An 11,676-nucleotide genomic window follows, 5' to 3' on the forward strand; every position below is an offset into this window, starting at 1 on the left:
AACATTTATGGGATTACCTGAGATATAATGTTTGATTCTTTGACCGTTCACCACCTTCGGATTTGTGCCTTCGAAGTTGTTCATTTTTATGGCACCGGAATGATAGACCTCCTCGATAACGTAGGGGCCTTCCCATTTAGAGAGAAGTTTTCCTGCAAAAAATCTTAAACTAGAGTTGTATAGCAATACATAATCACCTACATTAAACTCACGCTTTTGTATCCTTTTGTCATGCCATCTTTTAACTTTTTCTTTAAACAACTTGGCATTCTCATAAGCTTGGGTTCTCCATTCATCAAGTGAGCTAATATCAAATAACCTCTTCTCACCGGCAAGTTTGAAATCATAATTGAGCTCTTTAATAGCCCAATATGCCTTATGTTCTAGTTCGAGAGGTAAGTGGCATGCTTTTCCATAAACCATTTTATACGGAGACATACCCATAGGATTTTTATATGCAGTTCTATAGGCCCATAATGCATCATCAAGTTTCTTGGACCAATTCTTTCTAGATCTATTAATAGTCTTTTGCAAAATTAATTTGAGCTCTCTATTACTCAATTCTACTTGACCACTAGACTGTGGGTGATAAGGAGATGCAATTCTACGATTAACATCATACTTAGCAAGCATTTTACGGAAAGCACCATGAATAAAATGTGAACCACCATCAGTCATTAAATATCTAGGGACTCCAAACCTCGGAAAAATAACTTCTTTAAGCATTTTAATAGAAGTGTTATGATCAGCACTACTAGTTGGAATAGCTTCTACCCACTTAGTAACGTAATCAACGGCAACTAAAATATGTGTGTATCCATTAGAGGCAGGAAAAGGTCCCATATAATCAAAGCCCCAAACATCGAATGGTTCAATAACAAGTGAACAATTCATAGGCATTTCTTGACGTCTACTAATATTACCAATTCTTTGGCATTCATCACAAGATAAGACAAACTTACGGTCATCCTTGAAGAGAGTAGGCCAATAAAAACTAGATTGCAATACCTTATGTGCAGTTCTATCTCCAGCGTGGTGCCCTCCATAAGCCTCGGAGTGACACTTGCGTAGGATATGTTCCTATTCATGCTCAGGTACACAACGTCTAATAACACCATATACTCCTTCTTTATAAAGATGTGGGTCATCCCAAAAGTAATGTCTCAAATCATAGAAAAACTTTTTCTTTTGCTGGTATGTGAAACTAGGTGGTATAAATTTAGCAACAATGTAATTAGCATAATCAGCATACCATGGAGTACTACGAGAGGCATTTATGACATTTAATTGCTCATCAGGAAAGCTATCATCGATAGGTAGTGGGTCATCAAGAACATTTTCTAACCTAGACAAGTTGTCTGCAACGGGGTTCTCAGCTCCCTTTCTATCAACAATATGCAAATCAAATTCTTGTAGCAGGAGAACCCATCTAATAAGTCTAGGTTTAGCATCTTTCTTTTCCATAAGATATTTAATAGCAGCATGATCCGTGTGAATAGTTACTTTAGAATCAACAATATAAGGTCTGAACTTATCACAAGCAAATACAACTGCTAAGAATTCTTTTTCAGTAGTGGCATAATTTCTTTGAGCATTGTCTAGAGTTTTACTAGCATATTGAATAACATTTAATTTCTTATCAACTCTTTGCCCTAGAACAACACCTACAGCATAATCACTAGCATCACACATAATTTCAAAGGGTAAATTCCAATCAGGTGGCTGAACAATAGGTGCAGAGATCAATGCTTTCTTAAGTATTTCAAATGCTTCTACACAATCATCATCAAAGACAAATGGTATATCTTTTTGTAATAAATTAGTCAGAGGCCGAGAAATTTTTGAGAAGTCCTTAATGAACCTCCTATAAAAACCGGCGTGACCAAGGAAACTTCTTATACCTTTGATGTCCTTGGGACATGGCATCTTTTCAATAGCATCAACCTTGGCTTTATCAACTTCAATACCTCTTTCAGAGACCTTATGCCCCAAGACAACACCTTCATTAACCATAAAGTGGCACTTTTCCCAATTCAAGACAAGGTTAGTTTCTTCACATCTCTGCAAAACTCGATCAAGGTTGCTCAAGCAATCATCAAAAGAGGATCCATAAACGGAGAAGTCGTCCATGAAAACCTCACAAATCTTTTCACAAAAGTCAGAGAATATAGCCATCATGCATCTTTGAAAGGTAGCAGGTGCATTACATAAACCACAAGGCATACGTCTATAAGCAAAAGTACCAAAGGGCAAGTAAAAGTAGTTTTAGATTGATTGTTGGCTGACACAGGTATTTGAGAGAAACCAGAATAACCATCTAGAAAGCAAAAGTGTGTATGTTTGGATAATCTTTCTAGCATTTAATCGATAAAAGGTAAGGGGTAATGATCTTTCTTAGTAGCTTTATTTAATTTGCGGAAATCAATTACCATCCTATTACCTGTAATAATTCTTTGCGGAATCAATTCATCTTTATCATTAGGAACGGCGGTAATACCTCCCTTCTTAGGGACACAATGGACAGGACTTACCCACTGACTATCAGCAACGGGATAAATTATACCTGCCTCAAGGAGCTTTAGTATTTCTTTTCTTACCACTTCTTTCATCTTAGGATTCAGCCTTCGTTGATGATCATGAACCGGTTTGGCACCTTCTTCCAAATTTATTTTATGTTGACAAAGAGTGGGACTAATGCCCTTAAGATCATCAAGAGTATATCCAATAGCAGCACGGTGCTTCTTCAGAGTTTTCAATAGTCTTTCTTCTTCATGCTCTGAAAGGTTAGCACTAATAATAACAGGATATATCTTTTTCTCATCGAGATAAGCATATTTAAGAGTATCAGGTAAAGGTTTGAGCTCAAATACGGGATCACCCTTGGGTGGAGGAGGATCCCCTAAGATTTCAACAGGCAAATTGTGTTTCAGGATAGGTTCCTGTTTAAAGAACACTTCATCTATTTCCCTTCTTTCATTCATAAACATATCATTTTCATGGTCTAGCAAATATTGTTCTAAAGGATCACTAGGAGGCACGGCAATAGAAGCAAGACCAATTATTTCATCATTACTAGGCAATTCCTCTTCACGGTGTTGTCTACTAAATTTAGAGAAATTAAATTCATGAGACATATCACCCAAACCAATAGTAACAACATCCTTTTCGCAGTCTATCCTAGCATTGACAGTGTTCAAGAAGGGTCTACCAAATATAATGGGACAAAAGCTATCTTGTGGGGAACCAAGAACAAGAAAATCAGCAGGATATTTAGTTTTCCCACACAAGACTTCAACATCTCTAACAATTCCCATTGGTGATATAGTATCTCTATTGGCAAGCTTAATTGTGACATCAACATCTTCTAACTCAGTAGGTGCAATATCGTGCTTAATTTCATTGCGTAGGCAATAGGTATTGCACTAGCACTAGCACCCATATCACATAAGCCATGATAACAATGATCTCCTATTTTAATAGAAATAACAGGCATGCCTACCACAGGTCTATGTTTATCTTTAGCACAAGGTTTGGCAATTCTAGCAGTTTCACAGCAGAAATAAATAACATGCCCATCAATATTATCAGCTAAGAGATCTTTAACAATAGGATCATTATAAGTGATAGTCTTTTCTTCAACTTTAATAGGTGCAGCTACTTTTACTTCTATGGGAGGATGATATTTAAACCACTTCTCCTTGGGGAGATCAACAAAAGTAGCAAAAGAATCACAGAATGAAGCTACTATCTCAGAGTCAAGTCCATATTTAGTGCTAAACTTACGGAAAACATCGGTATCCATAAAAGATTTAACACAATCAAACTTAGGTGTCATACCTGACTCCTTACCTTCGTCGAGATCCCAATCTTCGGTGTTGCGTTTAATTCTATCCAGTAAATTCCATTTGAATTCAATAGTCTTCATCATAAAAGAGCCAGCACAAGAAGTATCGAGCATGGTGCGATTGTTTTCAGAAACGCGAGCATAAAAAACTTTGAATGATTATTTCTCTTGGGAGCTCGTGATTGGGGCATGAATATAACATTGATTTAAGCCTCCCCCAAGCTTGAGCGATGCTTTCTCCTTTGCGAGGCCAAAAATTATATATATAATTGCGATCACGATGAACAAGATGCATAGGATAAAACTTCTGATGAAATTCCAATTTCAATCGTTTGTAGTTCCATGACCCCGTATCATCACATAGCCTATACCATGTCGATGCATCTCCCTCCAAAGATAAAGGGAAGACCTTCTTATTAACAACATCATTGGGTATACCTGCAAGCTTAAATAATCCACAAACTTCATCCACATAGATTAGGTGCTCATCAGGATGCTTTGTTCCATCTCCTGCAAAAGGAATAGCTAGCAGTTTTTCTAACATACCCGCAGGAACTTCAAAGGAAACATTTTCATTTTCAGTAGGTTCAGTACGTTGAGGAGCAACTCTTTGCTCTACAGGTCGGGGTGAAGATACCCCAAACAAGCCCCTCAGAGGATTACTTTCCATAGTAACAAGTGACAGTAAATTTCAGCACACTATATAAATTTTCCTTACCAAATTTCACCTACCAAAGGCGCTTCACTCCCCGGCAACGGCGCCAGAAAAGAGTCTTGATGACCCACAAGTGTAGGGGATCTATTGTAGTCCTTTCGATAAGTAAGAGTGTCGAACCCAACGAGGAGCAGAAGGAAATGATAAGCGGTTTTCAGCAAGGTATTCTCTGCAAGTACTGAAATAAGTGGTAACAGATAGTTTTGTGATAGGATAATTTGTAACGAGCAACAAGTAACAAACGTAAATAAAGTGCAGCAAGGTGGCCCAATCCTTTTTGTAGCAAAGGACAAGCCTGGACAAACTCTTATATAGAGAAAAGCGCTCCCGAGGACACATGGGAATTATCGTCAAGCTAGTTTTCATCACGTTCATATGATTCGCGTTCGGTACTTTGATAATTTGATATGTGGGTGGACCGGTGCTTGGGTGCTGTTCTTACTTAAACAAGCATCCCACTTATGATTAACCTCTATTGCAAGCATCCGCAACTACAACAAAAGTATTAAGGTAAACCTAACCATAGCATGAAACATATGGATCCAAATCAGCCCCTTACGAAGCAATGCATAAACTAGGGTTTAAGCTTCTGTCACTCTAGCAACCCATCATCTACTTATTACTTCCCAATGCCTTTCTCTAGGCCCAAATAATGGTGAAGTGTTATGTAGTCGACGCTCACATAACACCACTAGAGGCTAGACAACATACATCTCATCAAAATATCAAACTAATACCAAATTCACATGACTACTAATAGCAAGACTTCTCCCATGTCCTCAGGAACAAACGTAACTACTCACAAAGCATATTCATGTTCATAATCAGAGGGGTATTAATATGCATAAAGGATCTGAACATATGATCTTCCACCAAATAAACCAACTAGCATCAACTACAAGGAGTAATCAACACTACTAGCAACCTTTAGTACCAATCCCAGACTTAGAGACAAGAATTGGATACAAGAGATGAACTAGGGTTTAGAGAGGAGATAGTGCTGGTGAAGATGTTGATGGAGATTGCCCTCTCCCGATGAGAGGAGCGTTGGTGATGACGATGGCGATGATTTCCCCCTCCCGGAGGGAAGTGTCCCCGGTAGAACAGCTCTGCCGGAGCCCTAGATTGGTTCCGCCAAGGTTCCGCCTCGTGGCGGCGGAGTCTCGTCCCGAATGGTTGCTTATGATTTTTTCCTTGACGAAAGACTTCATATAGCAGAAGATGGCCACCAGAGAGCCAACAGGGGGCCCACGAGGCAGGGGGCGCGCCCCCCACCCTCGTGGCCAGGTGGGGCCCCCTCTGACGTACTTCTTCCGCTCAATATTTTTTATTATTTCCAAAAATAACTTTCGTGGAGTTTCAGGACTTTTGGAGTTGTGCAGAATAGGTCTCTAATATTTGCTCCTTTTCCAGCCCAGAATTGCAGCTGCCGGCATTCTCCCTCCTTATGTAAACCTTGTAAAATAAGAGAGAATAGGCATAAGTATTGTGACATAACGTGTAATAACAGTCCATAATGCAATAAATATCGATATAAAAGCATGATGCAAAATGGACGTATCAATACCCATTAGAGGAAGGAAACGGTCCCATATAATCAAAGCCCCAAACATCAAATGGTTCAATAACAAGTGAATAGTTCATAGGTATTTCTTGACGTCAACTAATATTACCAATTCTTTGACTTTCATCACAAGATAAGACAAACTTACGGGCATCCTTGAAGAGAGTAGGCAAATAAAAACCGGATTGCAATACCTTATGTGCAGTTCTATCTCTAGCGTGGTGTCCTCCATAAGCCTCGGAGTGACACTTGCGTAGGATCTGTTCCTGTTCATGCTCAGGTACACAACGTCTAATAAAACCATCTACTCCTTCTTTATAAAGGTGCGGGTCATCCCAAAAGTAATGTCTCAAATCATAGAAAAACTTTTTCTTTTGCTGGTACGTGAAGCTAGGTGGTATAAATTTAGCAACAGTGTAATTAGCATAATCAGCATACCATGGAGCAGTACAAGAAGCATTTATGACAGCTAATTGTTCATCAGGAAAGCTATCATCAGTAGGTAGTGGGTCATCAAGAACATTCTCTAACCTAGACAAATTGTCTGCAACGGGGTTCTCAGCTCCCTTTCTATCAATAATATGCAAATCAAATTCTTGCAGCAAGAGAACCCATCTAATAAGTCTAGGTTTAGCATCTTTCTTTTCCATAAGATATTTAATAGCAGCATGATCAGTGTGAATAGTTACTTTAGAATCAACAATATAAGGTCGGAACTTATCACAAGCCAATACAACTGCTATTTTTTCAGTAGTAGCATAGTTTCTCTGGGCACTGTCTAGAATTTTACTGGCATATTGAATAACATTTAATTTCTTATCAACTCTTTGTCCTAGAACAGCACCTACAGCATAATCACTAGCATCACACATAATTTCAAAGGGTAAATTCCAATCAGGTGGCTGAACAATAGGTGCAGAAATCAAGGCTTTCTTAAGTATTTCAAATGCTTCTACGCAATCATCATCAAATACAAAAGGAACATCTTTTTGTAAGAGATTAGTCAGAGGCCTAGAAATTTTAGAGAAGTCCTTAATGAACCTCCTATAAAAACCGGCATGACCAAGGAAACTTCTTATACCTTTAATGTCCTTCGGACACGGCATCTTTTCAATAGCATCAACTTTAGCTTTATCAACTTCAATACCTCTTTTAGAAATTTTATGCCCCAAGACAATACCTTCATTAACCATAAAGTGGCACTTTTCCCAATTCAAGACAAGATTAGTTTCTTCACATCTCTGCAAAAATCGATCAAGGTTGCTCAAGCATTCATAAAAATAAGTTCCATAAACGGAGAAATCATCCATGAAAACCTCAACAATCTTTTCACAAAAATCAGAGAATATAGCCATCATGCATCTTTGAAAGGTAGCAGGTGCATTGCATAAACCAAAAGGCATACGTCTATAAGCAAAGGTACCGAAAGGACAAGTAAAAGCGGTCTTTTCTTGATCCTCCTTTGACACAGGTATTTGAGAGAAACCAGAATAACCATCTAGAAAGCAAAAGTGCGTATGTTTGGATAATCTTTCTAGCATTTGATCAATAAAAGGTAAAGGGTAATGATCCTTTTTAGTAGCTTTATTTAGTTTGCGGAAATCAATTACCATTCTATAACCTGTAACAATTCTTTGTGGGATTAATTCATCTTTATCATTAGGGACTACAGTAATACCTCCTTTCTTAGGAACACAATGGACAGGGCTTACCCACTGACTATCAGCAACAGGATAAATTATACATGCCTCCAGAAGCTTTAGTAGTTCTTTTCTTACCACTTCTTTCATCTTAGGATTTAACCGTCATTGGTGATCAACAACTGGTTTAGCGTATTTCTCCAATTTTATTTTGTGCTGACATAGAGTGGGACTAATGCCCTTAAGATCATCAAGAGTATATCCAATAGCAGCACGGTGCTTCTTCAGAGTTTTCAATAATTTCTTTTCTTCATGCTCTGAAAGGTTAGTACTAATAATAACAGGATATATCTTTTTCTCATCAAGATAAGCATATTTAAGAGTATAAGGTAATGGTTTAAGCTCAAACACGGGATCACCCTTGGGTGGAGGAGGATCCCCTAGGATTTCAAAAGGCAAGTTGTGTTTCAAAATAGGTCCCTGTTTAAAGAATACTTCATCTATTTCCCTTCTTTCATTCATAAACATATCATTTTCATGGTCGAGCAAATATTGTTCTAAAGGATCATTAGGAGGCACGGCAATAGAAGCAAGACCAATAATTTCATCTTTACCAGGCAATTCTTTATCATGGGGTTGTCCACGAAATTTAGCAAAATTAAACTTATGAGACATATCCCCCAAACCAATAGTAACAACATCCTTTTTGCAATCTATCCTAGCATTAACAGTATTCAAGAAGGGTCTACCAAATATGATGGGACAAAAGTTATCTTATGGGGAACCAAGAACAAGAAAATCAGCAGGATATTTAACTTTCCCACACAAGACTTCAACAGCTCTAACAATCCCAACTAGTGAAATAGTGTCTCTATTGGCAAGCTTAATTGTAACATCAATTTCCTCTATCTCAACAGGTGCAATATCATGCATAATTTCTTTGTATAAGGAATGAGGTATTGCACTTGCACTAGCACCCATATCACATAAGCCATGATAACAATGATCTCCTATTTTAACAGAAATAACAGGCATGCCTACATCAGTCTATGTTTATTTTTAGTATCGGGTCTAGCAATTCTAGCAGCTTCATCACAGAAGTAAATAACATGCCCATCAATATTATCAGCCAAGAGATCTTTAACCATAGTAATACTAGGTTCAACTTTAATTTGCTCAAGGGGTGTAGGTGTTCTAGCGTTACTCTTATGAATCACAGTTGAAACTTTAGCATGATCCTTTATTCTAACAGGGAAAGGTGGTTTCTTAATATAAGCAGTAGGAACAACAGGATCAACATTATAAGTGATAGTCTTTTCTTCAACTTTAATACAACTACTTTTACTTCAATGGGAGGATTATATTTGTCGTGGAATTGTCACGGCAGATGTCCTAGCGAAAGGACTTAGTCGTGGAGCCATCGCAACGGGTTAGCTTAAAGGGGTTAAACCGGACAAGGGACACGAGAGTTTTATACTAGTTCGGCCCCTTACGATGAAGGTAAAAGCCTACGTCTAGTTGTGATGGAATTGCTGGGGTTTCGATGACCAGGGAGCGAATACGCTTTGCCTGAGTCTCGAGTTGTTGTCTGTTCTCCTTGAACCGCCGCCGGGTCGTGCCTTTATATACACAGGTCGACGCCCGCTGGCTTATAGAGTCCCGATGCCGGTTTATACACATACCGGCTCGGTCTCTACTTTGTCATATCTTACAATACAAGCTATGTACTATATGGCAGTTTATAACTACAGGCCTTAATCTACCTTTGGGCCTCGGGCCTTCGAGTCTCTGTAGTAAGCCGCTTTATTCCTTGTCTTCATGGGCTTTTAAGTATAAACAATCCATTATGGGGATAACCCGGCTTCCTTGGCCGGTTTACACCTAGTAGTAATATCCCCAACATTAGGCCCCAGATTGATTTGAACTGGTTCATGTCAATCTCCGAAACCTTGAGAAAATTTCTTCCATATCTTCGCATAAATCTTGTAAACCGCCATGACGTCATCATCCAGAATCATCATAAACCGCCATGACGTCATTTGTCATTTTAAATGGTATATTCCTCACCTACATTAATGAGCCTCCGACAATCGAGGCAACAAATCTGTCACATATCCATTTGTTAGGCTCCTCGATTCTTGCGCTTGACCCTTATCCTTTCGTCTTTATAAATACGGCCGAGGGTCCTTTACATTTTCCCCCTTTCTCTTCGTCTCCTTCTTCTTCCTCGCGACGTCTCAGAACCCGAGCTCGGCCACCACCGTCGACCTTCGTAACTGCATCAACCAAGGCCGCCGCATCAACCTGATCGAACCAGAGCAACGCGGCGCTCCTCCGCTGTTCCGCAGCACTGGTGAGTTCCTTTCCTTTTCAACCTCAGATCTGTATTAGGGTTCCGCCGTTCGTCGGTGTTCTTCCCTATTTCGTCTTCTTTCTGTTCTTAGATCTCATAACTTGATTTGTAACTGATAGCAGAAGCAGGCGATGATAGTCTAGTGTCCTTTACCAATCTCAGAAAACACCTTTTACTGCCTGAGATCCAATCAGACAAACGTGTTCTTCCACTGCCACCATTGTAGGTTAAATTTATTTCCTCTTTTTAGAACTGTGGTAGATTCAAATTTATACCACCGATCTGTGAAATCTGTTTGCGCCATACTTAGAAATTTTTGTGAATCTGTAGCCTCTATACCATTGTGGGCGGTTTATCCTTTAAACTCTGATAACTCATCATATACCATTAGCCCTCTGTTAAACTGCCAACCTGCTTTAAATGCTGAAATCCAGTTTAGTACACCCAAATGCTTGAAATATCATCGTCTTCCATCATTGCGCCGGTTTGTAAGTTGTAACCATGAACTTTAACCCGGATATCGTACTTTTTTCCAGCTTGTCAGTAGAAATGGCCAAACAATTCTGTTCCTCTAATTGGGTTCCTTCCCGGGTTACGGAAGCGTAGCTGGCTGGTTATGTTGCAACGGGCGCTTTAGCAAATAAGGACACTATCCACTGGCGAGTCCCCGGTCCAGAATTTCCTCCTAAACCCCAAGATGGAGAAGTTATTGTATTTGTTGATCACCTGAGCCGAGGCTTCACTCCCCCCGGATAAAAAAAATTCCGTGACGTGCTAGCCGACTTTCAAATCCATCCCCAAGATATCGGTCCAAACTCCATAACCAATATTTGTGACTGGCAAGTATTCTGTGAGGTGTACCTGCAAGAGGAGCCTACTGTTGATCTGTTCCGGGATTTCTTTTATCTAAACCGCCGTACTGAGTTTACGGATGGCCCCAATACTGAGCTAGGCGGGGTTTCAATTCAGAAGAGGAGAGATGTTGATTTCCCTCATGCCAAGCTTCATAGTCATCCTAAGGACTGGTATCAGACTTGGTTCTACTGCCGCAACACAACCCCAGCCAATGAAAATCCTTTGTCGGGTTACCGTCCACACCGGCTTACCCAAGCTCATCCCTTTCCTCAACCGTTGACAACCCAGGAGCGAGCAAAATATGCCCCTCAACTGGCAAAGCTCAGAGCCTTTGTTGCAAATGGGCTGACAGGCGTGGATTTTGTCCGATGCTGGGTTTCATGGAGCATTTTACCTTTAAGCCGGCGGCCCGGTTTAATGTGTGAATACACAGCGGATCTGAAAGACCCGCAATGCCATGTTGACATCCAGCTGACTGATGATGAAGTCACCGAAGCTGTTAGAAAGATGCTTAATGAGCCAATAGATGTATGCAGCAAAACCGGGCTCAGTCCTTTCTATGCTGCCAATAAATCGCCAAAGGTATAATCCACCGTATTTCTGCCTTTATCCATCCTTTGTTAAATTTCTCCTTTGATGACTTACCATTTGTCTATGCAGGCCGATGATTCATTCTGGAAGAAAAAATCACAAGATAAACTGGTA

This window comes from Aegilops tauschii, chromosome 4 (genome assembly GCF_002575655.3).
Source record: "Aegilops tauschii subsp. strangulata cultivar AL8/78 chromosome 4, Aet v6.0, whole genome shotgun sequence".
In the NCBI taxonomy this organism is placed as follows: Eukaryota; Viridiplantae; Streptophyta; class Magnoliopsida; order Poales; family Poaceae; genus Aegilops; species Aegilops tauschii.